The sequence below is a fragment of the Diachasmimorpha longicaudata genome, chromosome 1, assembly GCF_034640455.1.
Source record: "Diachasmimorpha longicaudata isolate KC_UGA_2023 chromosome 1, iyDiaLong2, whole genome shotgun sequence".
Classification (NCBI taxonomy): domain Eukaryota; kingdom Metazoa; phylum Arthropoda; class Insecta; order Hymenoptera; family Braconidae; genus Diachasmimorpha; species Diachasmimorpha longicaudata.
The window spans coordinates 13,085,881-13,113,607 of record NC_087225.1 but is presented as its reverse complement, the minus strand read 5'-3'; the positions used below and the strand labels follow the sequence as shown (position 1 = coordinate 13,113,607).

Here is a 27,727-nt window from a genome sequence, read left to right as displayed (position 1 = left end):
CTGTGCGTCATCGTACTCCTCAATTCACCAATGAGACTAATAAAATAAATCTAGATAAGGAAAACTGATTTTTTTTTTAATATAGTACTGGAGAAATATTGGTGGTAAAAAAAAACTTTCTCGTATTTTATTGTACAAGCGATGAACGCATCGCGAGAAAGTTCAGTAGAGTCTGCTGTTACACAGATGGACGCCCCTCTATGACGCTTTTTCAACGCAATAATGAAATGGGGTATTAGATTGTGCGTTAGAGCCCACTGCTATTGGCTGGATGTGGAAGCTAGGAGGTTGGGCCGATGCCCCATCCGCATTCGCGGGGGACTGGCATATCGGGATAGAACTCTGTTATATGCTCTCTATAACTGCATCGGTTTGTCTGTGAGTGCAACTGCCGCCTCCGATACGTCGTGTGCCGAATGAAACATAACTTAACGAATTCAATTACGTCGTTTGAAATAGAGGGGTAAATAATTACCAATGAGAATATTTTTTTTGCCTCCAATAAAAATCGTGAAACTCTTCGCGACAGGGCAAGTCAATTTTCTCATGCTGATTTTTCTTTTCAATAAACAATTAAATATTCCAATTATAGAACATGGAATAAAAACCGAAAATGAACAAGCAGTTGTTGAAAAGGGATGATATGTCCGTTTCAAAGTGAACCCTCTCGTAAAGCTCATTATTTTGTATATGTATTCGTGTAAATTTTTAATAAGAAATAACAACCGAGAAATCATAGATGAAAAGACATAGAAAAACCTTATGAAACGTCTCTCGTTAAACTGCAAAAATATTTCTTAAAAAATTTCCTTTTCTTTTCAATATATCCCACTATAATTTATCCCGAAAAAAACATTCCAAATGATCAGTTTTCCGTAATAGAGACCCGCCAAAAAGGCAAAGCTTGTATCCCCCATAAAAATACAAATTCCGAATTATTCCACCTCTCATAATAATTCCTCCGCAAAAAAAAACTGCAGCATCCTCGCAAAAATTCTCATAACACGCGAATCCCGAGTGCATTGGTGGGGATAAAGACCCCGAACCTCCAAAAAAAAAAAAAAGTACACAGAAAGTGGCTTGCTGGAGGGCAAAGTGGTGGGGGTTTAGCACACGCGACCTCTGTCATTCTTTACCGGCGGAGAAGATCCTTGGAGGACCCTTCAGTCTCGCGTGGCACCTTCCACTGGAAGGTCGTGTCTTCACCAGCATCCCAAACATTGACAGCCTCACAAGCCCCATCCAAAACTCAATTCCAGCCCCGAGCTGCAAGCCATCAATAATAGGTGTACCACCAAAATAAAGGGGGAGGTAGAGAGACAGACAGTGGGAAAGAGAGGAAATGGCGGGGGGGGAGGGGGAGAGGAGGAGGAGGAGAGAGAGAGTGAAGCCCTGAAGGAGGTGAAGTTGCACTCGGATACAACTGAGAGTAGAAGGTGAACCGTTCCGGGCTCTGGCTCGCTCCACGGGATCGGCTCAGCGGATCTCTCTCGGACTACCAGTCGTTCGCCGCTCTTCCTCCGAGCTGGATCGCTCCTTCATTATTTTTCATTAACATAAACAAATCCAGACCCCAAACTCAATCATCCAATCAACACTGACAAATTTACCGGAGCCAAATGCTTTCCAACATAAGAAAATACTCTTCCGTCAATCAATCAATTGATTTTGGAATTAATTTGTGAACACTTGAGTGCAGTGATGAACATTCCTGTGATACGATGAATGAAATAATGCTGAATAGAAAAGAAAAATTGAGAAATAACGAGAGCAAGAGTTCAGAGTGGTTTAATCCAAGGATTTTAATGTCAAAAGGTCTCTTATGATATTTTGAAGCTGGGCCGCTAAGGGGATGAGGGGAGGGCGGAGGGGATGAGGGGGAGAGTTGCATAAACGTACAAACCGGTAACCGAGCTCGGTCTAGCGTGGACCGCTTCAGGGGAGTTTACATACACGCGGGAAAGAACTTCTCACATGCCCATAACTCGTAAATTTTTCAAAATAAATTTGTCTCATTAATTTTGAGGAGCAATTGATTTTACGGTGGATTTCATATTTTAATCGAATTTTTTTGTTATTTTATTTGATTTTTTTTTTTTCGTGACACTTGAGTGCTTCTGTGATGTGGTGGTTTATTTCGTGCACCAAGGGACTGCGGTGATCTCAATGCCCGACAGACGGTGAGTACTGCAGAATTGTTTGTTACGATGATTTTAAAATACAAGGTGCACGCTGTTAAAGACAACGTAGCGCGATGATGAAACAATGTTTATGATTGCAAATTGTCCAGTGCTCTCAGTTTTATGATGAATAATTTCTTGCATGTCTTCAAGGTTTTCGTTACAGTTTTCATAATTACGGGGATGGAAAATGTTAGAATTTTTTATTTCTAACGTGGCTCAATATATGAGATGATTCTGTCGGGGTTTTCTCACTTTTTGAGAATAATGAGATTAGCATATCTCGTCAAGGGAATGAGCACGATTATTATTTCAGAGATTAAGTATTGGACTGGTGATCTCAAGTATATTTTTCAGAATATTTCGGAACGAGGAAGATTTTCAGAGAAACTTATTAGAGTACGTGTTTTGTGGAGTATTTTATCGGCTATAAAGAATGTTCGTTTGTAGAAATATTTACTGGCGGAAGATGGATACTATTTTTCAGGACTATTTTTTAACTATCTTTGAGACTAATAGGTTCAGACCGTTTTTCTTTTAATGTCTTGGAAACTAGTGGCTTCGGAGAAAAATGTAAAAAGATATTTCTTCTATAAAATTTCATTGATTCTAAGAATACTGTTTTGGAATTGTGGGATGACATGTTTATCAATTATTTAACTATTTCATAGTTATTAACCAAACGGGTATTTTTGGTCATAATTGCACGATAAAGTCCAGTGTTTCTGATACCTGCCTGCAAAGTTCACTTTTCAAAACGGTTTAAAGGACATAAAGTCAAGAAGTTCTGCATAAAACAATTACTTTTCCCCACTCGTATGAAAATATTTTATTTTCTCACCAAATTATTATCGACTCGCAGTTTGAAATTTACTATTTTTCTACCTCAATGCACAATCTTGTATTTCCGACCTAGTACTGAAATACTAGTGTTCCGGACTGTTTCACCGGATTCCTCGTTCGGGAATGTATACTTTATCCATCCCAAACTCGGAAACTGGAAGATCTTTGCAAGAAAAATTATCCCGGGGCTATTGCGATGTTTTTTTTTACTCGTGCGATTGACCAGTCCTCGCCTTCGGCTCAAATGCCACCTCCACATGACTAGAAAAATCCCATAGCAAAAATACCATTGCATCACTAGGCAAATATAAATCTGCAATCGTGTGAGCTTGGAAAATTGGTTTCTCTCATGTGACCAACAATATTTGTTATCATGACGACAATCAGACATTCGCGGGCACACAGCATCCCTGGAGCAGTGCCTTAGGGTCAGAATGACAAGAACTACTATTAACCCAAGGGTACAGATGAACCAGTCCAATATTTTTTGCAAATTATTAAATGCCCCGCGAAAAGTCAAGTTTTTGGACTCATTTGCCTTCGAATGACTTTTCATGCAAAATTTTATGAGCAAATGCAAAAATATCCTGACATATTCTACTAACCAGTGTGGCTAGCCAAGGTATTTGAAAAATACATCGTATGAAAACCGTTTGACTCATGTTTTCTCCACAAAAAAACGAATTGGCATAACTTCGTAAATATATCTCCTGAACAGTGTGGTGTAGAGGAATTCCGTAAATTACCTTTTCTGTTTAAAATTTTATGAGCGACAAAGAAGTCGGTTGTTATTGTCTACGGACCTAGTATTTTCTGAGATATCTATAGAATAATTAATTGGAAATTCTTGCAGTCATCTGCTGTTCTGCTCTACTTCGTCAAAGCACCGAATTACCTTGATCATTCGTAGTTTTATTTTTAATAAAAGAAATTCAACGGTTCTTGGTCATGACTCGGGTAAATGTGCACACGTAAAAAGTAAAATATCTCCTATCAATGGAGAACCAAATCAATATAAAATATTTCAACCATTTGTTCTTAATTCCAGGGAGAATCAGCGAAACGTAACATAAAAATGTCCTGAAGTTAATTCTGTCCACAAACTTGTTTGGACTGTGGATTCTCTGAAAATAATCGGAGCCATGTGAAATGAGCATAATTTTGTAAATCAGTATTGTTTAAATGGGAACGATCATCACAAATAATTTATAAGCCAATTGTTTTTAAAACATCTGCATAGAGGTATAATGACGGTCATAAATATACCTCAGTATGTGACGGTCGTGAGTAAAAAAATTGTGTCACTTATGTAGATTGGAAAATGACCCTGGTATTGTTTTTTTTAATGCCCATGGGGCTGATACAAAATTATTTGCACTTAAACTTGAGAAAAAAATAAAAATGCACGTATGCCACGTAAAAATTTATTCGGAAAAACTCCAATAATTAAAGTATCAATGCATTTTAACGCAGGGTCGACCGATTAATTTCTGGACAATTTCACTGCCATTAAATATTTCCGAAACAATTTCTTGTTTCATTACTCCAACATCAAATTGTTTTTTTTCTGCTGATTAAAGAATTCGTGAACTCATGGAAGTCCTCAGTAGATTTTTTTTCTTTTAGGTCTCCTCACAAATTCATTTCCATTAAATCTATTAATGCAATTTCAATAAAACTTCCTAAATCATGATTACACTTCTCTCGTGTCTCACAATCTCCCCAACCTCGGTAAAAATTACCGTCGCAATATCTCTACAACAAAATAACGGAAGTGTCGCGAACTATTTTCGCGACTTCTTTCCGTGCCTATCGATCATTCTGTAGCGGAAAAAAAATTATTGAGAGGGAAGTTGGTAAGCGATGACTGAGAATGATCGTGCTCGCATTATTGAGCCATCGACATTCCAAGAGTAACAGGTAGACCTCGTGTAATTCTTCATAATTTCCCCCGAGTTGCGTTAAAAAAAATGGGAGAAAAATTACATGAAAAGAGAAATATTTGTGAGGCCATTTCTTCCTACTCACTGCCTCCTATTTTTTCCCCCACTTTATTTATTTATTTTTTTTCCATTTTTTGATCGATTCTCGAGGCCTAGTGATGCACAAGGGTGGAGTGGGGTGAGAGGGGGAGGGTTAACATTCGTTACAGTTGCCACGGCATCTATTGAAACCGCGCCGGCCGGCGCACTCGGGCAATTTAGATCGTAGGTTATCCACTCGAGCGCGCAGTAACTTTGAAGGAGTCTCCTCATTCCATCTTTATCCTCTTCTTATACTTCTCGCTGAAGGAACAAGAGGTGCATCACTGAGCCTGTGCCTATCCACACCGGGAAGCAATGGGTAGTGCACTGGCGCAAACTACCTCTTCCTTCGGCGCTTTTTCCCCCCACGAACGAAGCGACGTTTCGCGTGATAACGAGCAGCTGCTGTTGCGCCTTCATTACATTCTGCGCCTATTTCCATCCCTCCTGTGCACTTTTGTATTCATTTTTGTTTGAGTTTAGGTTCGAGCTTTGGATGTTGGTATTTCCGAGGAATGGCGGAGCAATTGAGTTATTCTTGTGAATGTTCTTCAGGTTATGGAATAATGCATACTTTTATTTTTCCAATTATCTCAATAATGAGTACAGCTACTCAAAAACTGGGTGGTTATTTCTTTACAGGACATGCTGTAACTTGCAAAATTTTTTTTCATTAATCTAGTCAAACTCAAGACTTACTCCGAAATATTCAGAATTTTTAGTGATATTTATTGGCCTTAAAAATGAAGATTTTCAAATTTCGTTTTTTCCGGTCATTATTAGTCTGGACATTGATAAATGTTTAATGCTATTATTTAACTGTAAAGTAATCATCAATATTTTGCATCTTAAAATCTCTCGACTTTCCGATTAAATCAATCTCATCCGTCTACGTCCGCCCAGTCCGTTGGTGCTCTTGAAAATATCGTGATGGAATTATGAAAATTGTGATCAGAGTAATTTCTACCAAAGAATTTCCCCCGCAAAATTCTATTGGCTCGCAGATGGAAAATTCACTCGGAAAATTCATGCGAACGTCAATCGAAATAGCATGACGGTTGCGCCCACATACACGAGGAAGAGATCTCCGAGTCTTTGAGACACGGCCCACATCCCGTAGGACCTGTCGCTCGGTGTAAGAACGACACGACGACGACACGCACAGAGACCGGTACACCCACGTTCTTTTCCACTTTTTATCGTGTCTTCTTTTATTCACTCTTCTCCTTTTTCACTTGTCCATTTTTTTACGTATTTCTCGGGTATACTCTTATCCTCGCACTTCATCAAACGTCTCAATAATTACACACTTTGAATGGCCAAGGTTTTTTACGGTAAAAATTATGAGTTGATGGGTTTTTTAAGGGAATATATCTCGCTATAAAAATTGCAAATGCATTTTTGCATTCCTTACAATATAAAATTGTTGTACTTTACATACACATTTTTTTCATTATTTTATTTAGAAATTAAAACCACATTCTGATAGATCCTTAAGAGACATTATCAAAGATAGTTTTAATTATTTATTTCCGTAATTTAAATGAAGCTGATAATCCATATTTATTTTTAAAATTATTCTCCCGCGATTTAATTGATAAATTTAATGATTGAGAACGATTGAATCTGTTTCCTTATCTGTATTGAACTGTAAAAGCCACTTGACTATGCATAATGACCCGAGGCAACGCACCGTGATTCGGTAGATGATCGGCAGAAGCCCGGCGCTGATTATCGGGTACATCAGGAGCAATGTCGGCCCGATATTCAGTCGTATTGTCCCACCCTGCATTCAGTGTTTCAAATTTGTCTCCACCGACGTGATTATACGAGTAAAAAATAGGTAAATATCTGGAGTTTTGATGAGCATTACCTCCAGTATTGCCATACAAAGCGTAACCAATGGACTAAAGGGAGATAAAAGATCGGGGATGGTGATCCCAGATGCTCTGGTTCCGCGTTTAGAAACCGGGCAGACAAGTCGAACGTGTCGAAACGCCTGGACGTTGTTCATTAACGTTGGCTACGTGCTCTACGGACATTTCTTTTCTTTATATCCAACTGTGGGAGATATACTGTGCGAGACCGTACGCCTTCAGGGGGGAACGTCTTGTGAGATTCCATCGATAATCGAGGTGTCGGTGTAAGGGAGAGGGGCCGACTAGGTGGGGGTGGGTGGGGTTTTCAGGTAACGTTCCTCACCGCCTGGGTGGCTCAGTCAATTGCGAAATGCATCGCATGTCATCATACTAAATTTTTCTAATTGGTTTCATTAAAAATTTTACTCATTAAAAATAATTGTCATTCCCGGTGAATTCTAGGAATAATAATAAAGGGCATTATTGCAGCTGAACTTGTTTCATACAGTTGACGAATATTGTCAATAATTTAATTTAACGAAAAATTACGTTCAATTTTTCTCTGATGACATTTTTCTGATAATTTTTATAGAAAGTTTGAGTTCGTGTATGCAGACTATTTCAATCACGTGCCAAAAATGTATTTTAAATGTTAAAGAATATCACCGAGCAGAAGAAATGCAGACGGCTAATCAATTGAACGAACGTTTTAATTTATTACCGGAATTCCATTGAAATTCCACATGAGTTCTTTGAAAAAATTCCAGTAGTTGAAACTTCTTCTACCCAGGCTGGTAGGTTGGTATCAAAGTCCAGAAAAAAGGTATGATATATCCGCGATCCTTGTACCACTTGTTTGAGTCACCAGGCTGTTATTATCCTCGGGAAATCGTCGCGATTTATATCGATCGTAAAACACCACGTTCCAAGGCCCTTCGCAGCGTCATCGGTCTCAATCCAGGATCCAGGATGTGTCTTAATTATTCATCGTATTTTTTTTCCCGCACCCTTTATACCTCACAAATTTTCTATTCGTACTGAATTAATACTCCAATCTTTATGCATCAGTGAAATTGATTGCCACAGGGAAAAGTTGAATAATTATTAACGGTGAAAGAATAGGGAACAATTAAATTGTAGATGAAAGAAAATTTTATTATTTTTTTTTTATCGGTCGCTCTACTTGTGTTTCTCTGATTGTAATTTTCAATCGTTGTTTTTCCTTCATTCAATCGCTGTTGGAATGGTGCGCGGGAGGAAAATCGCATATTCATGGGCATGACTGTAACTGCGTGTCTTGCGAGTTATCGGCGGAGCGCGCATTGCTTCTTGGGTGGCTTCATGGCACTCCAGGGGGTGCCGTTTGAATCTTCACCTCATCCTTGGCCCCACATCTACCTTTTCATTCTGCCCCTAATAAGAATCGCTTGATGTATTCTAATGGAATGTTACGCATTACTTCCGAGTTTAATCGAACCACTCAATTTTTTTTTATTCCTTCGTGTTCTAGAAATTTAGTTCGTTTATTTTCAGGACTTCTTTGAATGGATGAGATGATTACGGTAGCGTTAATTCGGGGGGAAGGGCAGACATGGAATACGGCGTGACGACTTTTTCTACTAGTCATTTAATTGGATATTGGGACACTCGATATTTTCGATTTTAATGGGGAGAAATGAATCGGTAACGACTACTACAGCCCAAGATTTTTTATCAACATTTTTTGTTGTTATTTTATATAATTAACGGGATAAGATCTTCAAAAGACACATTCGTCGAGAGATACTTTATTTTTTAGGCAAATAAATTGTGTCTGGATGAATTTGGCTATTAAAAACCTTTTTGGTGTTTCAAAATAATATTGTTCACACGGATTATTTCACAGGACTAAACATAAAGCAATATTTAATCCCCCCCCCCAGGCCATCTGTCATCAGCCACTGGAAAACAAAACGAAAATTTAAAAGTATGTGCTCATGTGAACCGCATAAATCACAATAATAATCATTTAATTAATAAAAAAAAAAAAGTTCAACTGACGACTCAGTTGACCTTTCCCCTATTTCAAAGCTCTCTCCCTCCACCAACTGAATTCAGACCCGCGGGAAAATTCAATTCCCATTGGTAAAGTGCCTGGGCGACAATTATTATTAACGAAGCACGCCTGCATTGAATTTATCGCCATCCACAGATAACTTACGTGCGCATTATATATATCTCTTCGCGTGTGCACACTGTAAACTCGGCATCTCTCTAACTGTTCAAATCCCTGTGAACACGTATGAAGAAAATCACAAGGCGCTCTATACACACCAGCAAAACCTTGTGTTACGTTTCTGCATTCGCAGTGGATGAAAAAAAAAAATAATAAAAAAAAAAATTGGGGAGGAAAGGGGAAAGCGAGGGACTCTCATCGTTTGCCTTTAAAGCGCGCCCACACGATATTATATCCTCTCCCTGATTTTCACGGTATGTGTTATTCACACAAGTAAAAACCGATCTCGTAATCTCGTGTTTTATCCAGCCCCATTATGGTCGGACAAATTTTTTTTTTTATTAATCTCGTATTTTTTTTAGGGAAAATTTTCACATCCTCAAAAGTTCGGGTTCTCACGGAGTTGAGCGCGAAAGTTAGCGAAGAGGACTCGATTAACTTGGCATGATACATATATATAGTATTGTATAATGCATATGTATGTGCCCAGGAAAGTCAATCACTTGAATTAAATAAAAATTAATTTGAATGGAATAAGGGAATTTAATTAGATAGCTCATAAGGGAGATCTCAGTCAATCTTCATCCGGATATTTATTTGCATTTTTATTGCAGCGAAATGCATCGTTTTTTATGTTTAAACAAATGCTCTCTCAATGCAAATGAAGGGGTTATTAATTGGGAATCAAATGATTTTTCAGACCACCGACCATACGAATTTTATAATAGATGTGATAATTCTGTAGTTCGATCAATCAAATAATTTATTTCATTGGAAGAGCGGATTTCGCAAATTGATTTTTTTATAATTAAAGCAAGTCAACCACCGTGGCAGCTGCAATCAGTCGGTAATATTAATGATTCCACGCGGTGTTGGAGTCAAAAAGAAATTAATATCTCACGAATGATTTGTTTATATACTTGAAAAATATATGGAAATAGTTGGAATTATTTCTTTTGATTAAAAGTTTCTAGGGAGGATGTTAGGCCCGTGATAATTATTTCAATTTTATTCAGATGTTATTTAGTGTCAGGAAAATGTCCACAAAAAAATCTGAAATTCAGAAATTTCTCTTTTCGCTGCTCCTTTAACGCCGGAATTAACATAAAATTTTGTGTAAGAACAGTTGAAAAATTTGAAGAATTGAATGATGTCTACTGAACCTCATTCAATTTTTTAAATACATTCAATGGAATGTCCTAAATGTGATTTGAAATTAAATGAAAAATTCGGACAACGTTTTCCCTAAATGTTTCCAACTCGTCATTCCTTTCACTAAAATTAATGGAAATCATTGTCATCAAAGTTATGAAATTAAAATACTAAAATTCCCAGAAATATTAATGGATAATTTCCAATTCCTACAAATACTAATTTACGTGATGATTCATCAATTTTTCCTTCCAAGGAAATTATGACAAAAAAAACAATTTAATCCCCATTACCACCGCCGAAATTTTCTAACGCCATTAATTGAGTCATTTACAATATGGAGCATCTCCTCAGGGAAGTTCTCGTTAAAAAATCCATCTTTCCAATGCCGTTCAGCAGATGAAAATCTCTCACATCCTCGAAAGATCGGGTTCTCACGTTATTGCGCGCGAAAGTAACGAAGAGGACTCAACTTTGTGGTATATATAACATGGTATAATGCACATGGGTTTTAGAAAATAGGGGTGCGCGGAGGGGGAAGATAGAGGAAGAATGAAAATACGCGGGTATAGGACGTAATCGGTTGAAAAAAGAGGTGAGGAGGGTCAGGGGAGGATTGGATTTATAGATCCGCAGTGCCATTAGATCGGATGTTTATTCAATTTCTAAATTGAAACGTATCTCTATACAGCATGTGGCTTTTCGCTTAACTCTCCAACGTTGGGATTGGAGATGCTGGTAGACGTCGGCGTTATCCTCTTCTCTTCCTTACCCGGTGAAATGCGCAAAATCGATCTCCACTCGCATACAAAAGCCCATGTTGTAGTGGGGGATATGAGGGAGGAAGGGAGGGGAATAGCAGGGTATTTTATATATACGGGAGGGATTGTGTGTTTATATGTGCAATGGGTTGATGGTACAAGCCAGCGAGTATATGTGGACGAAATCGAATTCAACGAGCGATGTCTTATTTTCCATTGAAGGTGGAAAGTGCGAGGACGATAGCCAATTCCAATGACTTGTTTTAGGTTGAAAATTCATTCAAGGACTGGTGGAGAAAAAGGGGACGGCTTTCGATGGGAGGGGAAAAAACATTTTATTGATGGACGGATTGAAGGATTTATGGGGTTTGGAGAGGAGGGAATTTTATGCAACATGGTGACTGACACTTGGGAAATGTTTCTGTTTTTTTAAACAAAAAACCGGGGGAGTTTTTGTTGATCGGTGGTGCTTTGAAGAAAATTGTGTTTGTTCGTTGAAATTTCAGGTGGAAAATACACTACGAGGGACCTCTCTTGCATTATTTATCGACTTATTGAGGATTTAACTTTTTATAATCATTTTTTGTCTGTGTGAATACTTAAAAAAATAAAATTAATGGCTAAAGCCATTAAATTTTTTTCTAGAACTTTTCTAGAACAACTAATTTTTATCAAAAAAATTATCCCCCTGTACACGCGAAAAAACCCCTTGAATTTGATCAGCGATAGAATTTCAGAAATTGCAAAAAATTCAGAAATCCAATTAAATTAATTAAACCCTTCGACTTTTATGAAAAACAAAAACTCGTTGATTTTCTCGTTACTCCAGGTGATGCCTCATTACTCGATTCCCACACGTACACCATCCGCTCTTCGTTCGCGGTAAGTGTTTTCACCTTCTCTCCCTCCCTCTCATTTAAAAATACCAAAAATAAAAAGTAAAAACAGAAGATGAAAAATTGAAATTGAATGAAAAATAAAATCCCCCGGAGCGAGTTATACTCTACGAGATATCGAGTGGACAGCACTTTAACCATCTTCCATCCAGTGACTTATAAATGTACAGTATGTATACCTCCAATTAAAAGAGATGTGGATATGTTGCACTTGTCTCTTCGCACTCTGATACCCGCATAACAGGAGATCAACACACCATAGACTTCTTCCTCCCTTCCTCCTCCTCCCCCCTCCCCCTGTCCCGTACAATTCCTCTTCCTTCCTCACCACTCAATCTTTTTCCAACATTTTCAGGCTCATACCTTTCATACGTATATTCCTGTTACGAGTATCCTGTCTTCTTTCGTTCGCCTCAAAGTGCGCCAACTCGACTGCGAAAAAGATCATGGGGTAGATCTCAAGATGAGATCGTGTTTGCTTTGCCAGTGTACCGCACGCCGACTCGTTAGATCGTACCGTTGTGATCGTAGAAAGTATTCTGCGTTCCTCGACTTATTTCGCACGCGCAAAGACAACGAGAAATTTGAAAAAAAAAATTTTTTTTCGGAATTTTCGGGGAATATTTGAAGGTTAATGGCTTTGCTGTGGGACAATGTGATAAACGTGGGGTTACGAGGTTGTTGGGGGGGTTTATTTTGGGCTGAATAGTCAGTGCCATTATTATTTACACGGAGAGAATTTTACCGATCTGATGCAATAATTTTTATGCTGATATGAGGGGAATTTTTAACGACCAGTAATTTTTCCTGTGTCAATAGAGTAATTTTTATTCTCATCGGGTTAAAATTTCTCGAATCTCTAGAATAACAATCGATCATCATGAATTAATTTTTGTCACGTGATTTAATAGGATTTTTGGACAAATCTCTGCTGAAAAATTTGTTGAAGGGCGTCGTATTCTAGTGACACGAAAATTCAAGACTCAGCTTGATTGGCCACTTGTGTACAGAAATAATGTTATCGAGTCACATTCGTTTGCGATTACGTTGGGAACATAATGATGCAACTTGCTATCATTCAATATCTCGAAGCGGAAAAGGGCAAAGTGGATCCGCGATTAGTAAATGGAATTGAAAACTTGCCCGGCTTATCAACAACTTCTTTCGTCTTTTAGTTCTGCCATTTCGATTTCCGAGGCAAATTAATGTTTTCTTCATGGATAAAGGAAAAAGAATTTCTGGATAAGTTTAACTAAGATGATTTGATTCGAGACGAGTGACTCTTATAAGGTCGAGGAGTCGGCAGGTCTTGAGAGATCTCGAGATCCAGATCAACGGCCTTGTACGGTCGTGCTTGAGCAGGTGGCTCGTGCCTTTCTTTTTTTTCTTCCCATTCTTTTTCCCTTAACCGTAGGTGTATTTTTTAGATTTTTTTTTCTTATTTTGTGACTTGTGATGTGTTTTGCCCCTTTCTTGCGCGATTCTGAAATCGTCCGGGATGTCATGGAATAGTATTGACTCGTGCCCATGAGCATCCTCGGGATTAGCTGCCCATACGGAGAAAAATTTTTGATAAAAATTATTCTACCTTCCTATAAAGGGTATTATGAGTCATCCTTCCCTCGTTTCTATTTCCAAATTTAGTCAAAGTTTATATGATAATTAATTTTCATTCTGGTTTTAAAAAAATTTATTCTGATGTAGAATAAATGTTATGTTGATGACGAGAAAATTTCTAGAACAATTGGTAAACTTTATTCTGCAGTGAAATTTTTTTTTTGTAAAATATATTCGACAAAGAATTAATAATTTTTTTGATTAAAAATGAGGTAGCAAGAATTCTTCTCCGGGCAGTTAAAAATTCGAACGAAATTGAAAAATCTCTATCGACGAAGAAATCGAATAAATCATTATCGTATTTAATCGCTCACCCGCAATCTACTATTTCAATTATTGGCCGTTGGAGAATTCTATATTTGCATGATTTATCACATTTTGTTGCTTTGAATATGTAATCAGGCGGATATTACATTTTTACGTGTTGAGTCAATGAGTAACCCGGGTTTGTATGATTTATTAAGCGTGGAAAGAAGTTTTCATTGAAGCTTACGTGCTACTGGTTAGTTTATTTTTATATCACTGAAGGTGTAATTGCATACGCAACTTACTGTAATAAAGTTGTCAGGTGATTATTTAAAATTACTATTAGGGCCCAATCCGGAATTCGTGGCGATGACTCTTTGATAGGAGTGAACGCACAAGTAGAAAAGGTGCGTGTTAGTAAGACGGGGTTAATCTTGAAAGAGTACAATCTCGCAATCCATTTTTTGTATTAACGCTTCACGTGGCATATTTATTGCTCTTTCCAATTAATAAGAATTTTCAAAATTCAAAATAATCTATAATCAAATTTTATTCTAAGGGAGAGACTTTATCTAGAAATTTTATCTTGAAAATAATAAGGATTTGTCTAGTGTAAAAATAAAAATCAATCTTTTTTTTTTCTATTGGATTTTTGAATAGAAATAAATCTAAATTTTGGGTGGAAGATCTCCATTGTGAAATTCTTAATATCAAATATTTTTCCCGCAATTTCATAACGAAACTTAGACATGTAATACGCAATACCTTTGTATTTATGATTTTCCGAACTTTTACCTCTTCATTTTTCAGTTACCGAACCCAATGAAGGATATATAAATCTCTAGGATATAACTCAACAAACCCTCGCTAATTGGCAGCATGAAAAAACATATATCTAGTAGGCTGAGATTCGTATAGTTCATGAAGAATTTATTGGAATAGTTATTTCATGAAAAAATAAATGTTTGAAAAAAATAATGAAATGAAATCGGTTCGAGTGGAATCAATGTTACCTCAAAATGATTAATTAGTACGATTTTACACCCACGTAGTGGACAACGGAATTTACTTGCTGGGATAGTATCGTGGGCTGAGACTACGTTTCGACCGTAAACTATTGTTTATGGGTCCCAGACTTTAGTCCCTCTTACGAGACAATATTTTATCAAACTGAAACTCGAGAACGGATAGCATTAAATTCGATTGAAGTCAGGGGATTGACCTTGTGCATTGCATTTCTTTGTGTTATCCATCAGAAGAAAGAGAAGTGATAGATTTTACCCGCGAGTTGAGTAAATGGCATTTGGTTAGATGGTCAGACGGTAAAAGATTATTAAATATTTATGATTATTGAAATTTATTATTGACGAGAATTTTTTTTTTGAAAAAATTACCTAACAGTTTAATATTTTTTTACACGCCTATATAACTTTTATTAAGTAGTCAACAAATTTTCCTGGCCGCTACTATAATGTTCCAAACCATTAGATAATTTTTACGAAACTTTTTCTCTCCTTATGGGGGTGCATTATTTTAAAGTAAAAAAGTTATTCAATTGTTTATGAGACGACAGTGATACGTCTGTACTGTGAAATTCCATGAAAAGATTCAGATGAAATCATCTGAAATATCAATCTCACAAATATTTGTCCACTATTTATCTCAATCTTAAAAATAAAAGGCTGAATAATCTTGATAGACGTATGAGGCTATAAAAGAGTCAAAGGAGATCAGTGCGATGGTGGCGTTTGTCCACGATCGGAGGTGATTTCATAAAGGAGACCGCCGTGACGGAAGATATTGTAGGACAAGTTTCCTGCACCAGCTGGGTGGCCCGTCGTGCATATACGCGACACAGAGATCCTCCCCTTCCCTCCCTTTGGCCTCTCCTACCGCTCCCCTTTATGATTTCAACGAGCCATTGCCGTTTCCCCTTTTTGCTTTTTACCCCCTTAGTCCTTCCCCTTGGGGGCATAAAAAGCGTGTACCACCTCTTTATCGATTTTTTGAACCCTTCAAAGTGAGCGTTAACGACTTCTTGAGATTTAAAGATGGCTTCCGATGTTTTTTTCAGACTCGCTATGGTGATTTTTTTTTAATTGACGAAGAAATAAATGTCATTATCGCAACCGAAAAATTTCAGGGGGACATTATCGGAATTTCCGGAATATATTCACCTGAATTCTCACGCCAATGGTGTTTTTTTCCCCGTATAAATTCCGGTTGACATTCCTCTTGCTATTTTTCAAATGGAAATAAAAATGATTTTACGAGACATTTTCTTACTAAAACATAATAAATTAATTCTGCAAATGATTTTCCGAATAAAATCGCCATTTTGTGGTTTCCCCATACGATCTTTTTCACTGATTAATGGCGTCAATGGTGATTTTCTCCTAAAAATTCCTACTGGCATTCCTCTCGTTTTTCTCAACGTGAGAATAAAAAAGGGATGAGTAGACTTAATTAACTCCCTCGCACCGTGGAAATCCCAAGGTACGGGAATCACTGAGAGAAGGACTGGTTTAATTAAACGGAATTGTCTCATGCAGCATTGCGGCAGAACCAGTCCATTTACGAATGGCGCTAATCATCCAGTTTCAACGATTTTTTCCTTTTTTTCCCCCCCATCTCCATTCGTTTTTCCCCATTTCTTTTTTTCGAAATCTCAACATATTCTACCTCGGTAAGTCGCAATACATAAACATGTACATATAAGAAAAAGGAAAACGTTGGAAATACACAGCTGAATCGATGATGAACTTGACCAGTCAGTGATTGGATGTAAAGGGTGGATCTTCACGTATATTCGATTGATTGAGGAAGATAGAAATCGTTCGTGTCATCGCGGGAAAAGCATTCGTGGACGTTTAAGTGTCCAGTATGGAAACCCGAACTTGTTCTTATACACGCGACTAACTTCACTCCTTCTTAACGAGGATATCGACGCCAATTCTTCAATTCCCTTTTTACAATGTTCATTCGTAATCGATTACTTTTGCTCAATCGAAATAGGGAACTTGCTGATAATTTTTTTCATCGTCTCTTTTGTACGTAATGAGTGCGATTTATTTTACCTTGATACTGATGTTTTTTGGTTTTAATTAATTGGTGGACGAGTGAAAAAATTCATCATTTGTTGATTTCAATATTAGGAACACATGTTTATCTCAATACAATTTAAAAACAAATTTTTTTAGTTGTTTTTTTTTTATATCTCTCCGTATCGCGGTAAAATAAACTTTCAAATAGATAAACCTAGAAAATACTGAATTTCTAATAATTTTGAAAATTAAAACGATTCAAATGAAAACCATTGGACATTTAATAGGACGTGACGCCATCTTGTATCACGAAAAATATCAATGGAGAAATACAAGATGATGAATCATAATATATTCATCGGATCTATTGTTTTGCTGACGGATTTATAAAAAAGTAGAAATGAAATCAATTTTTTTAATTCCTCGAAAACCATTTGTTGAAGCGAAATGGTTCGTCTGGGGCTGGTTGGAGCGGTTAGAACCCCTTGTCTCTTTCATAAACCATATTTCACCACTCGCATTGCAGATGAAGTTCTTCATGCAAAGATAATGCAGATATAAATGACAACAATTGCAACTGTCGTAATCGTCACTCGATCAGTTCGCGGGGTTCCAAAAAAAAAAAATTATGTAACGTGACGTGTACGAAGGTGGAGTCCTTAAAGGAGGTTAATGGAGAGTCGTTAAGGTGATGCAGTTGAGTGTGGTATAACCATGCACCGAAACGTCTTTATCTCGACGTACGATCGTGTGTATACAGTGCAAAGTGGTAAAAAAACGTTGAGAACGCGTTCCTTGACAAATTAAAACACCGTGGCCCCCCCGTCGGACTGTGGCACTCCCGCTGACTTCCATCGCACTGTACTTGAGATTTTTTTGGTCACACTTTTTTGTGGTAAACATGAAATATACAACAAGTTTAATTGAAGTTGAAGATGAATATAGATAAGCCGTCTTCCACATCCGTGAGTTGAAGTTTCTATTTCAAGTTTCAATGATCGCTGGGATCTCGAAGTTAAAAAAAATTGCAGAAAAAAAGATGAATTGACGGAAAAATACTATTATCAGAAGAACGAGAAGGTTAACTGAAGGAAATTTAATAAAAAATGCGAATCGCAACTAAAATTAGCCATAATTTTCCGGAAAACAAATTAAGTTTCGCACAGAGAAAAAAATTGTGTCTGACGTTCAAACGTGAAGTGAGGTCCTTAGACACCTTTTTACCTGAAATTCAGACAAATTGTCCTTTTACTATCTTTCTGATCGTCCAAAACATATACAAAAGGTGTGTGAATTCACATACACGTTTTTATGTGCATATTCATATGATTTATAATAATGAATTCCTGATAAAATTTATTGAATAGTAATAACGTCCACGTGTTTTCGTAAAACGACGCCAAAACATCCCATTTCGATAGAGAATAACGATCTCTTCTCTTTTATCGGCTTCCTCATGATTTCAGTTTCTATTCAGAAATATCATGTTCATTCAATATCTAAAGAACCAAGTTGTTCACGATACCACAGGCCAAATGGGCGATCCTGTAGTAAACGGAAACGGAAATATCTCTAGCGGTAATTCAACGGAGCGCATTCCATCAAACCATGACGCCCATGTATTTTTTATCTTTCAAATAAGTTAAAATGTGAATGATTTTGCCAATAAAAAACTTTGTTGCATGCGATTAACTGTCGGAAGTGGAGTTGTAAAAGCTTACGATGGCAATTCACCGTCTGAGCATGAAACCCGAGATGGAGCAAAACGTGTCGCTGAAGAGCACCAGGATAACGATCGAATTATCACAGAAATTATGGTGAGACCCAACTGATTCTCTCCAACAAATTCACAATTTTTCCAGTCGTTAAATCAGAGATGTTGACGTTTTTATGAGTTATTTTCAATGTTTCATTAGACGAGTTTGAAAAATTCATCGTCGAATGCTCTTGTCTGTTGCATCAGAGTGATGAGTCCATCATCCTCACGTTGCACAGTTCATCGATCATCATTAGCGTTCATTTTTCATCACCATCTCGAGTTTTACCCCCGGGGATTTTCAACGCTTGTATAAACAATTTATTGAAGCAGTTCATCATCAAATTAATGTGCGTGTCGAATTTTACGTTTTGTTTACAATTTTTTACATTGACTGTCTAAAAAATTATGGATGATGGATGAAAATGGTTGGGTGAATTGAAATGCTGCGGAAATTTCTGTTGATTAACCTGGCGATTACTTTGTTTTTATCAATTAGTTGTCAGATAATTGGGGGAATAGTTTTGTTCTTAACATAAAATCGTATTTTCCTGGAAAATGATAGAGTAATGGAGATGAGCAATCAACGAGATATTTTTTTTACTGTTGTTATAGATATCTAAGTAATTTCCTAGTTTATGTTCGTTGAAAATTTCTTCAATAATTATAAATAAATTAAGCCCATTTTTCATCGTCTCAGACTTTAGCTCCGGGGGTCTTCAACGATCGTATGAACAGTTTGTTGAAGTACCTCATCATCAACTTAATGAGCATACCAAATTTTCGGTTTATTTTCAATTTGTTGCGTTAATAGTATTGATAAATGGCGGAAATTCCTGTTGATGAACCCATAATTACTTTGTTTTTATCAATCAACTCATCCCAGTGATTTTTACCTCGCATGATTGGGAGAATAATTTTGTTTTTAATTCAGAATCGTATTTTCTCGGAACCCAAGGGTGGAATGGAGGTGGGCAATTAGTGAGATACCCCCAACCCATATTTTTTCTAGCTTCTATGAATATCCCAGTAATTTAGCCGTTTTTATTCAAGAAATTTTCTTCAACAATCCGCAATCATTCATAATCACTTGAGCCATGAAATTCTTTCTTTGATTGGACACTTGTAATTAGGTCTCCAAATATACGATGGCTCCTAAAATTCAAAGCGTATCGTCAATGATCAACGTTGTGCACCCAAAGGACAAAAAATCAATTTCCTCGTACAAATGTTGGCATTCTGTCTCGAAAAATCATGACAAACTATTCAATTTAATTAAATTTCCCATCTATACTCCACAAAACCTCATCCTCATCACCATCATCCGAGGACAAAGTCAACATCAGCAAGTTTTTCCATTTAAGGATTGTGTTACAGTGCCCTCTCGGTTTTACTCGTTAGCAGAAAGTTTACGACGATATCGAGATAATTTTGTATCAAGCAAGTCCAATGTTGTGTGTTTACAGTTCTCAGCCACACAAGAAGCAGCAGAAGAAACAATTACACTGGAAAAAAAGCCCACAACATTGTGGAACTAACGAGAACATAAATTTGTCAACAAGAGGCAAAATGTCTCAGTCAGCGGAAAAATCCTTTTTTTTTCTGTTAACTGTTTAAATATCTGAAAAGTTGATTTAAAAAATAAATAAATGAATACAACAAATCATGACTCGATCACGCGAGACTTGATTGAATGAATCTGCATCTCCGGAGGGGGTTGTACCAGTTGAGAAACGTTTTATAAGAGGCCGGTCATTAATTATTCAATTAATTACCACCTAATTACGAGATTCTTCTCTCGCTTGACTACTTTCATACTCTCTTCCACTATCTTCCATCAACTTTGATGCCTTCAAAATGCCGTCGGGACGGGGCACGACGAGACACTCGATTTATCGTATGCCCTCTTTTTATCAATAAAACTGTGTTGCACATGCACGAAGTTAAGATGGAGAACAGGACGAATTCTCAAAGTATTTTATACAAACACGACACGCGAACGTCTTCAGCCACTCGACTCGTTTCCACCACGCCTTATCGAACCGTTTTCATTCGAGAAATACGTGACACGAAGTCAGAATGGTGGAGGAAGAGGAAATTAAGTAGGAGGGAATGTGAAGATTTTTCTTGAGGATATGAATTCACTAGATGAATCCTGAATTATCTTGAAAATGACTGATTTTCAAAATAAAATAATGGAAGAGATTTTTTGTTAATCAATGACAAAGTCATGATAAATCATTTTTTCGAATTTCAGTTGCATCCCCCGAACATTATTCGAGGAATTTTAGGTTCAATAAAATTAATAAAAGGGAAATGTACCGAACGTTTTTTGATGGTCAATATCTCCCATCGATTGGGGCAACTAAAAAATCAATTTCAACTTGAAGTTTCCAAAAACAAAATTTAAAAAATATTAAATCTGGGGTGAAGTGATAAAATGAAATGAATCATTGTTTTAGACATATCTTAAAATATAAAAGCAATGGTAGAATTTTCATCAATATTTTTTTGTAATTTTTAAATGTTATATTCACTAAAGAAATAAGAATTAAATTATATGAACTGACGAATAAAATTTCAAGAAACAAATGCCAAGAAAGAAATTAAAGTTAGGGTCGACTCCCCATAGTTCCCAACATCACTTACTCGTTTCGCCCCCCTCACGTACAACAGACAGCCCCAGAGGGGAAGTGGGTTTTGGGGCATGAAAATGGCTGTTCTCACTCGAATAGTACTGATCCCTCTGTCGTCAGACACGCCCCTTGTGCGTAGGACAGTGGTAACCTCTAGCTTTGCGTTCGTTGAATCTCAACCCCCGCTTTATCTCCCATTAAAATAAAATCAAATAAAAGAGTAAATAATTCTTTTTATTCTTATAAATCCCATAAACCACTTCGAATGCTGTATTTAACCCGACCGATCAATAATTCTCATTCATATTACTATAATCAATGAACAATTCAGGATAAATACAACCGAAATGTTGAATTTTCAAATTATCAATAAATTCAAAAAATCCATTTGATATTGTCTCAGTCAAATTATAATATTTATTCAAAGATTTATGAGTGAGTGATAAATATTCAAATATCGTGACTTCATATTAAATTGTAATATATTTTACTACCCGAGGAAACTAATTGACATTACTACCCATTAAATAAGAGAATATTCTCTGAAATTATCAATGTCTCATGGGCCAAATGCAAAAATAGCAAATAATTTCACCACACGGATAAAATAAATTTTTTCACTGTGCAATTCCACCTCTAAACTTCAAGTGATATCATCATTTGAATCAGATAAAATTTTCAATCTCTCGAGATCATGTAGCCAAATGAATTTATTAATATTTAAACTTGCGTTAAAATAAAATGTAAACATTAACCGATCTTGAATTAAGTATCAATAAAAAGTAAGCCTCGCACATTGGGAGGAATAAATAGTAGATGATCACCTCAATCTCACAAGATTTCCATCTATGTAACATAATAGAATGTTTATAGATTCGAAAAATGATGATTTTCAGTTGCAGAAAGTTGGGTATATCGTATAAACCGCTGAAGTACTTGGAGACGAGACAATTTTTCCCGCGACGATACTACAAAACTCGACAGACCGGTCTCTGCATTGAGGATGGAAGAGAGATAAAGTGGTTGGTTGGTATGGTGTGGAAGAAGATGAAAAGGAGATGGTGCAGGAAAAAATGAAGAATGAGACGGAAAAAAATGAAAAATCTGTGCATGTAAGGAGTCGAAGAAATTGACGTAGGACGAGAAACATAAATAAATGAAATGGCAATGAGATTTAAAAAAATTAAATAAAATGAAAACTGGGATTGCTCTCATCGACACTAGAAATCAAGTTCTGGAAATCGTTAGTTGCACTGTTTCACCGGATTGTGGAAGAATCAGTTCGGAAAAAAAATGAAGTGGATGCCCGAGACTTGATGAATGGGGAGGAAAAAAATTGTGGAAACGATATAATATAATTCACATTGTCAATCTCCGCTTCTTTATTTCAGGAATTCACTAGTTAAGTTGTAAGACAAGATAACTCACTGCAACTTCAGCATCATTTTTAAAAGGATATAAGGATGAGCGCATACTCACGTACGCGAAAAACTGATAGAATGAAGTTCTTGCGTGAAATTACATAGATGAACAATAACAATAACTTAGGGAGGAATTTGCAATGCGGTGAGAAATGACGGGTTTAAATGTCGCGGTAAAAAGTGGTGTCGATTATGACATGTCTTGATTTAGAATGTCAGAGAAAGAATGTTCAGAAGCGATTGAATTGGCGTCGACTGAACTTTTGAAAAAAAAATATGAAGGACCGTCTCTACAAAACCTCGATTTGGAATGAATTTTTTTTCTGATAATTTGGTGAGATAAGTATCTTGATGCGTGTGAATTGTTGAAAAATATATTGAGTATGTTTTCTGTTAATCGGTTGGGTTTGAATACTTCGGCGAACAGCGTAGGATGAAGTGCCCTGTTAATATCGTTAAGATATTGATCTTCACCTGAAACGAATACTCCTTGAGTTTCAAGACTGGAGATCGTTTAATTGCGCAGGTTTATCACAGTTGATCGAACATTATTGTACAACTGTTTCAGCGCATTTCAAAATCCCTCGCATTCGAATCGAAAGAAAATGCCTGCGTCCATCCCAAGGGGCTGAATTTTTTTCATTCAAAAATTCCACAAGGATCATTTTAACAAATTCCACAGCCGAACCCAAAATTAAATTTTAAATTCAACGACTTGGCGTTTGTACGTAAAATTCCATGAACTCATCCTACCGACCCACACCATAAATACCCTTATTTCACGGACACCTTAAGAATGTTTATCAACACTATAAATGGACTCTCAAAAATTACCGGCAAAATCGTTCGTCGATCAACTAATTTTCCGCGGAATTTCTCTACAAAAAAATCTTCCATTCTCTCCTCAGAATCAATTTCCAATAAATACCGCCATTAACCCTTCATTCAATGCACTTCCCCCCTCAAAAAAAAAAATTACAATTCTAATAACATTAGCATTGTACCTCAAACAAAGCGGCTCTCATTAATTCTTCACGAGAAAAAAAATACCAAATAAAAAATCAAGAAATCCCTTCCAACAAAGCATTAAAACACCGAGAATACTGAGCACGCAAAGTAGCAATTGTCGTGTACAGTAAATCCCCGTTGGGATTTGCACAAAGACACACCACGTGTCTGTACGACCTTGCTTCCTTTATCCCTCCTCCATTTTAAAAGATGCTAACTGTGCGCCCTAGCCATTTAAATGGCCACCCTGGCTAAAAGAAAACCACGGAAGAACTCCTTTTTGAGATAACGCCGATTGCCAAGGGCCGATAAGTTTAAACTTGGTGTACCAGCTGACTCTCAACGGGGGCACACAGCTGATTCGCCGACTCTCAAGACTTCCACCCCCTCTGGCCTCCCCCCTCCCTCCCTCCCTCCACCACCACCTCCTCATCATCACATTTAACACACACACTAAATTGAATATAAACCGAGCGATCAAAGTAAGGTAGCGGGTTTTAGCCACAAGGTTTGCAGATTCTCGTGCACATTCCATTGCCGCACGATTTTCCGAACGATAATATGAAACGGGAGATAGGGACATTTATAATCGACTAATTGGCAATCGCTTATTTAAGTGCGCTGTTTGCTGATTATCATCGACATCCAAGGATTCGCGCCAGTTCATTTACTTCTATTGGATTATTATTATTTTTTTTTTGCTATCGACTCTCTGGATAAGAGGGGTTCTGGGTTAAGTGGTGGGAATGTTGGAGTTATGGGAGGAGTCGCATTGAAAAATTGGTGGGGATATGAGAAGTGGGGAAAAGAGGGAAATTATACGTTTAACGAGTGCAGATGATTTTGAGGCTTTTGAAAAAGAATTTTTTTTTAAGAGTTTATTGATGGTACGTGGTGGGAAAATTTTGATAAAAATTCTTCTGCCATTCTGTAAAAATGTATTGTTTCCTCGTTTTTTTCTCGAAATTTTATTTACCCGTTCAGTCCAAATACTTTTTATTCTCATCAGAAAGAAGATCTTCCGTTCTAAAATGAAATTAGATCATCATATAGTTAATTTTATTCAATTTTGTGATAGAAATGAGAAAATGATAGCTGATGATACACGTTTACAGACCGGTAGAATAATTTTATGTGGGAACTTTTTTTTCACGGACCTCCATTAATTAAAAATTGATAATTTTATAGAAAGTTGAATCAAGTTACCACAAACCACTCATTTTCGTAACGGCTACAAAATAAAAATACCACGAGAGTGCAAAGAGTCCAATAAGCTGAAGCAAAATTTCCGGACATCGAGAGGATAAAATTAGAATTAAAAATAGACCTAATTTATTCTGCGATGACTATTAATCACCTAACATCCATCGTCACGCACCTTTTTGAGCGGAAATATTCCGACTTTCAGGCCGAGAGAAAAATAAGAAGAATATTACCAACCATTAAAATAATTAAACACCAGTGAATCTAATTCCAATAATATTAACATCGTATAAATTACAATCATCGACTCGACGCCACGACATCCCACTAATTACTCTCAGCTACATGTCAAAGGAGCGAAAATTTTCCTGCCAAGTGTATCCATCAAGCGGCATGTTGTACAACATTTTAATTATTTTCATTTTATTTCATCCTTCACGTGCACTCGACGTGGTACAACCAAGTACATCCCCATCACTTGGCCAGGAGTATTGACAAGAAAACGTAAGGAGAGGCACGTACATACGATTGTAGCTGGTTCATCCAGGTATTCCATTATAATTATGCTGGAAGTTGATGGAGAATGAAGAAGAGAAGGGAGGGAAAAATAAATTGAGGAGAAAAAAAAATGAAAATTAAAGGAGATGAAAATAAAAAAAAAAACCAAAGAATTGAGCGATGGAAGGAGGGAATCGTTACACTCTTATGTGGCTCCGCCTTATTAAGGTAGCTATCATTAAAGCTGACTATCTCACCTATTATACCCCGCCTCTGAGGAGACGTCCTATTGGCCCACGATATTGACAATTACGAGTTTAATCTTGATGTTCAATTACGCTCATCCGTTTTACTCCCAGTGATATCTCTTTTGCTGTTTCATTCACCTCCATTATTTTCTATACTCGATCAAATTGATTCGATTTTAAAATTCGATTCAATTTAATATATCGAAAGAATGACTTCCAGTGAATGAAAATTTTTGTTCGAAATATTGAGGATGAGGTGGAAATTGACGTCGACGAGATTAAATTACGTCCAGGAAATTACCATCAAATGATCTAATTCATTCTCAGTTCCTATTTAACCCCTCAAAAAAATCCCCACCACCGCATTCCCGACAAGAATAAATGCCAATACCATAAATAATGATAATGAAGCAGAAAACCCGATCATAAATAAATAAATTCACCTCAACCACAATTTTTCACTCTCACTGACAAATTTAAAATATGCACACACCAGTATTTCACTCGAAAAGTAAAGCACAGAAAATTCATCTAAAATATATGCGCTATGAGTAAAATATAGTTTTCTCGTAAGCGTTTTACAACGACGATAAATTCCACGTCTCTCCCCCTTTCCACCTCTTATACCTCAGCCCACCCACATTACCCCCACTACCCCATAGCCCCGATGTGCCCCTGCCACGTGCGATTTATAATATATAAGTAAATTCTCCACCTCTCCCCCTTGCGAAAACACATTACCAGTCTCTTGCAATTTTCATTCTTGTATATAATCAAATAACGTATGTACAGCAGTTTATTCCGTGTGGTTGAGAAATTTTCGTGTCGAGAGGCGAGAACTCCTGCACGTGATACATGTTACAATCTGAGGAAGTGCGAAATGTCCTCTGGTAATCCTCTTAGAGTTGAATTCCCTTCGGCTGTAACTGAGGAAATTTGTGGGGTGGAGGAGGGTTGGGTTAACATTGCCAGACAGCCGAGACGGAGTTTGTCATAATTATTGGATGGCTAGGTCTACCTCGGCAATTCACTCGACACTGTGACGAATTCAAACGAGCAGAAATGTGATATCTCCTTAGAAAAAATTTTTTAAAAATATGAAAAATTGACTCTTGAAGAAACTAGTTTTTGTTTAACTTGATTTTTGTGTTTCAACCCCACGTGCCCTTTTGTTTCACTGGAATATTTTCTCGTTCACCACTTTGCGATTCTGTTCCCGGACTAGTGCCAGAATTTTTCTTCAAAATTTCTCTCTGTGTTGTCAGAAAAGTATTTGATTGGGGTAATTAAATTTTTTTCTCGGTGAAGTGTCATTCACATTTTTATCGCTAACGAATTTGTTTCACTAACGATGTAAGCATAAATATACAATAGAAAAGTAGATATATCTAGCCTGAAGTAATGCAATACTGATATAAAAATTGAATTTTATGACCAGTGGGGTAGTAAATTTCAAAAGAACGATATTCAATTCAATTTGCGAGGGAAAAATCATGGAATGTCTCATTCACCCAAAGATCCATGAAATTTCAATAAAAATATTAATCTCCGCTAGGAAATTCCCTAGAAATTTATATAGAGCAGTAAATTCCTCGTCAACAATAAAAATTGTCTGGCCCCAACGGAATACAATAATTTTATTGATCATTTATTAATCGATAGTAAATATGAATAAACCAGTTACGCTCACTAGCGGTTATTTCCCGAGATATGTAAAATGATAATCAATAAATAATGAATGGGGCGTGGCAGCGTGAGGGACAATTATTGACGCTAATTGTCCACCGATTGACAATTACAAATCTGTAGCAATTACAGCGAATTCAAACATTATTACTTCAGTATATAATCGTTGGTATCTCGATCTTCAATGGAGAAACGGGAGAACAAAGCGGAGAAGAAGAGGTACAATAAAGAGGGAGTAAAAAAAAAACTATGGAAAAATTGTCGATAAGAGTAGAGTCAGGGAGCGGATTTATGAAGCGGACCAATGCCGGGAATCAATCCCAGGGCTTTGCGTGCAGTTTAACCGAGATTACACGTTCGCCTCCAACCGTCCAAGTCGAAAGCCGCGGGAGACAGGGAATTGCTGGGGTACTGCATCTTCAAGCCTCCCTTTT

General features: G+C 36.9%; 1 protein-coding gene and 1 long non-coding RNA gene across 6 annotated transcripts in view; one reads left to right on the top strand and one right to left on the bottom strand.

Moving 5' to 3' along the window:
• The window catches only part of LOC135163535 (protein cortex-like), a 64,935-nt gene that overhangs the window by 15,109 nt on the left and 22,099 nt on the right, over positions 1-27,727 (bottom strand). The gene's annotated exons all lie outside the window — the stretch shown is intronic.
• LOC135163672 (uncharacterized) overlaps positions 1,848-27,727 on the top strand; it is a 48,077-nt gene continuing 22,197 nt past the window's right edge. The window contains exon 1 of the long non-coding RNA XR_010299171.1: positions 1,848-2,180. This is a non-coding gene — a long non-coding RNA (uncharacterized LOC135163672). The remainder of the gene's footprint in view (positions 2,181-27,727) is intronic.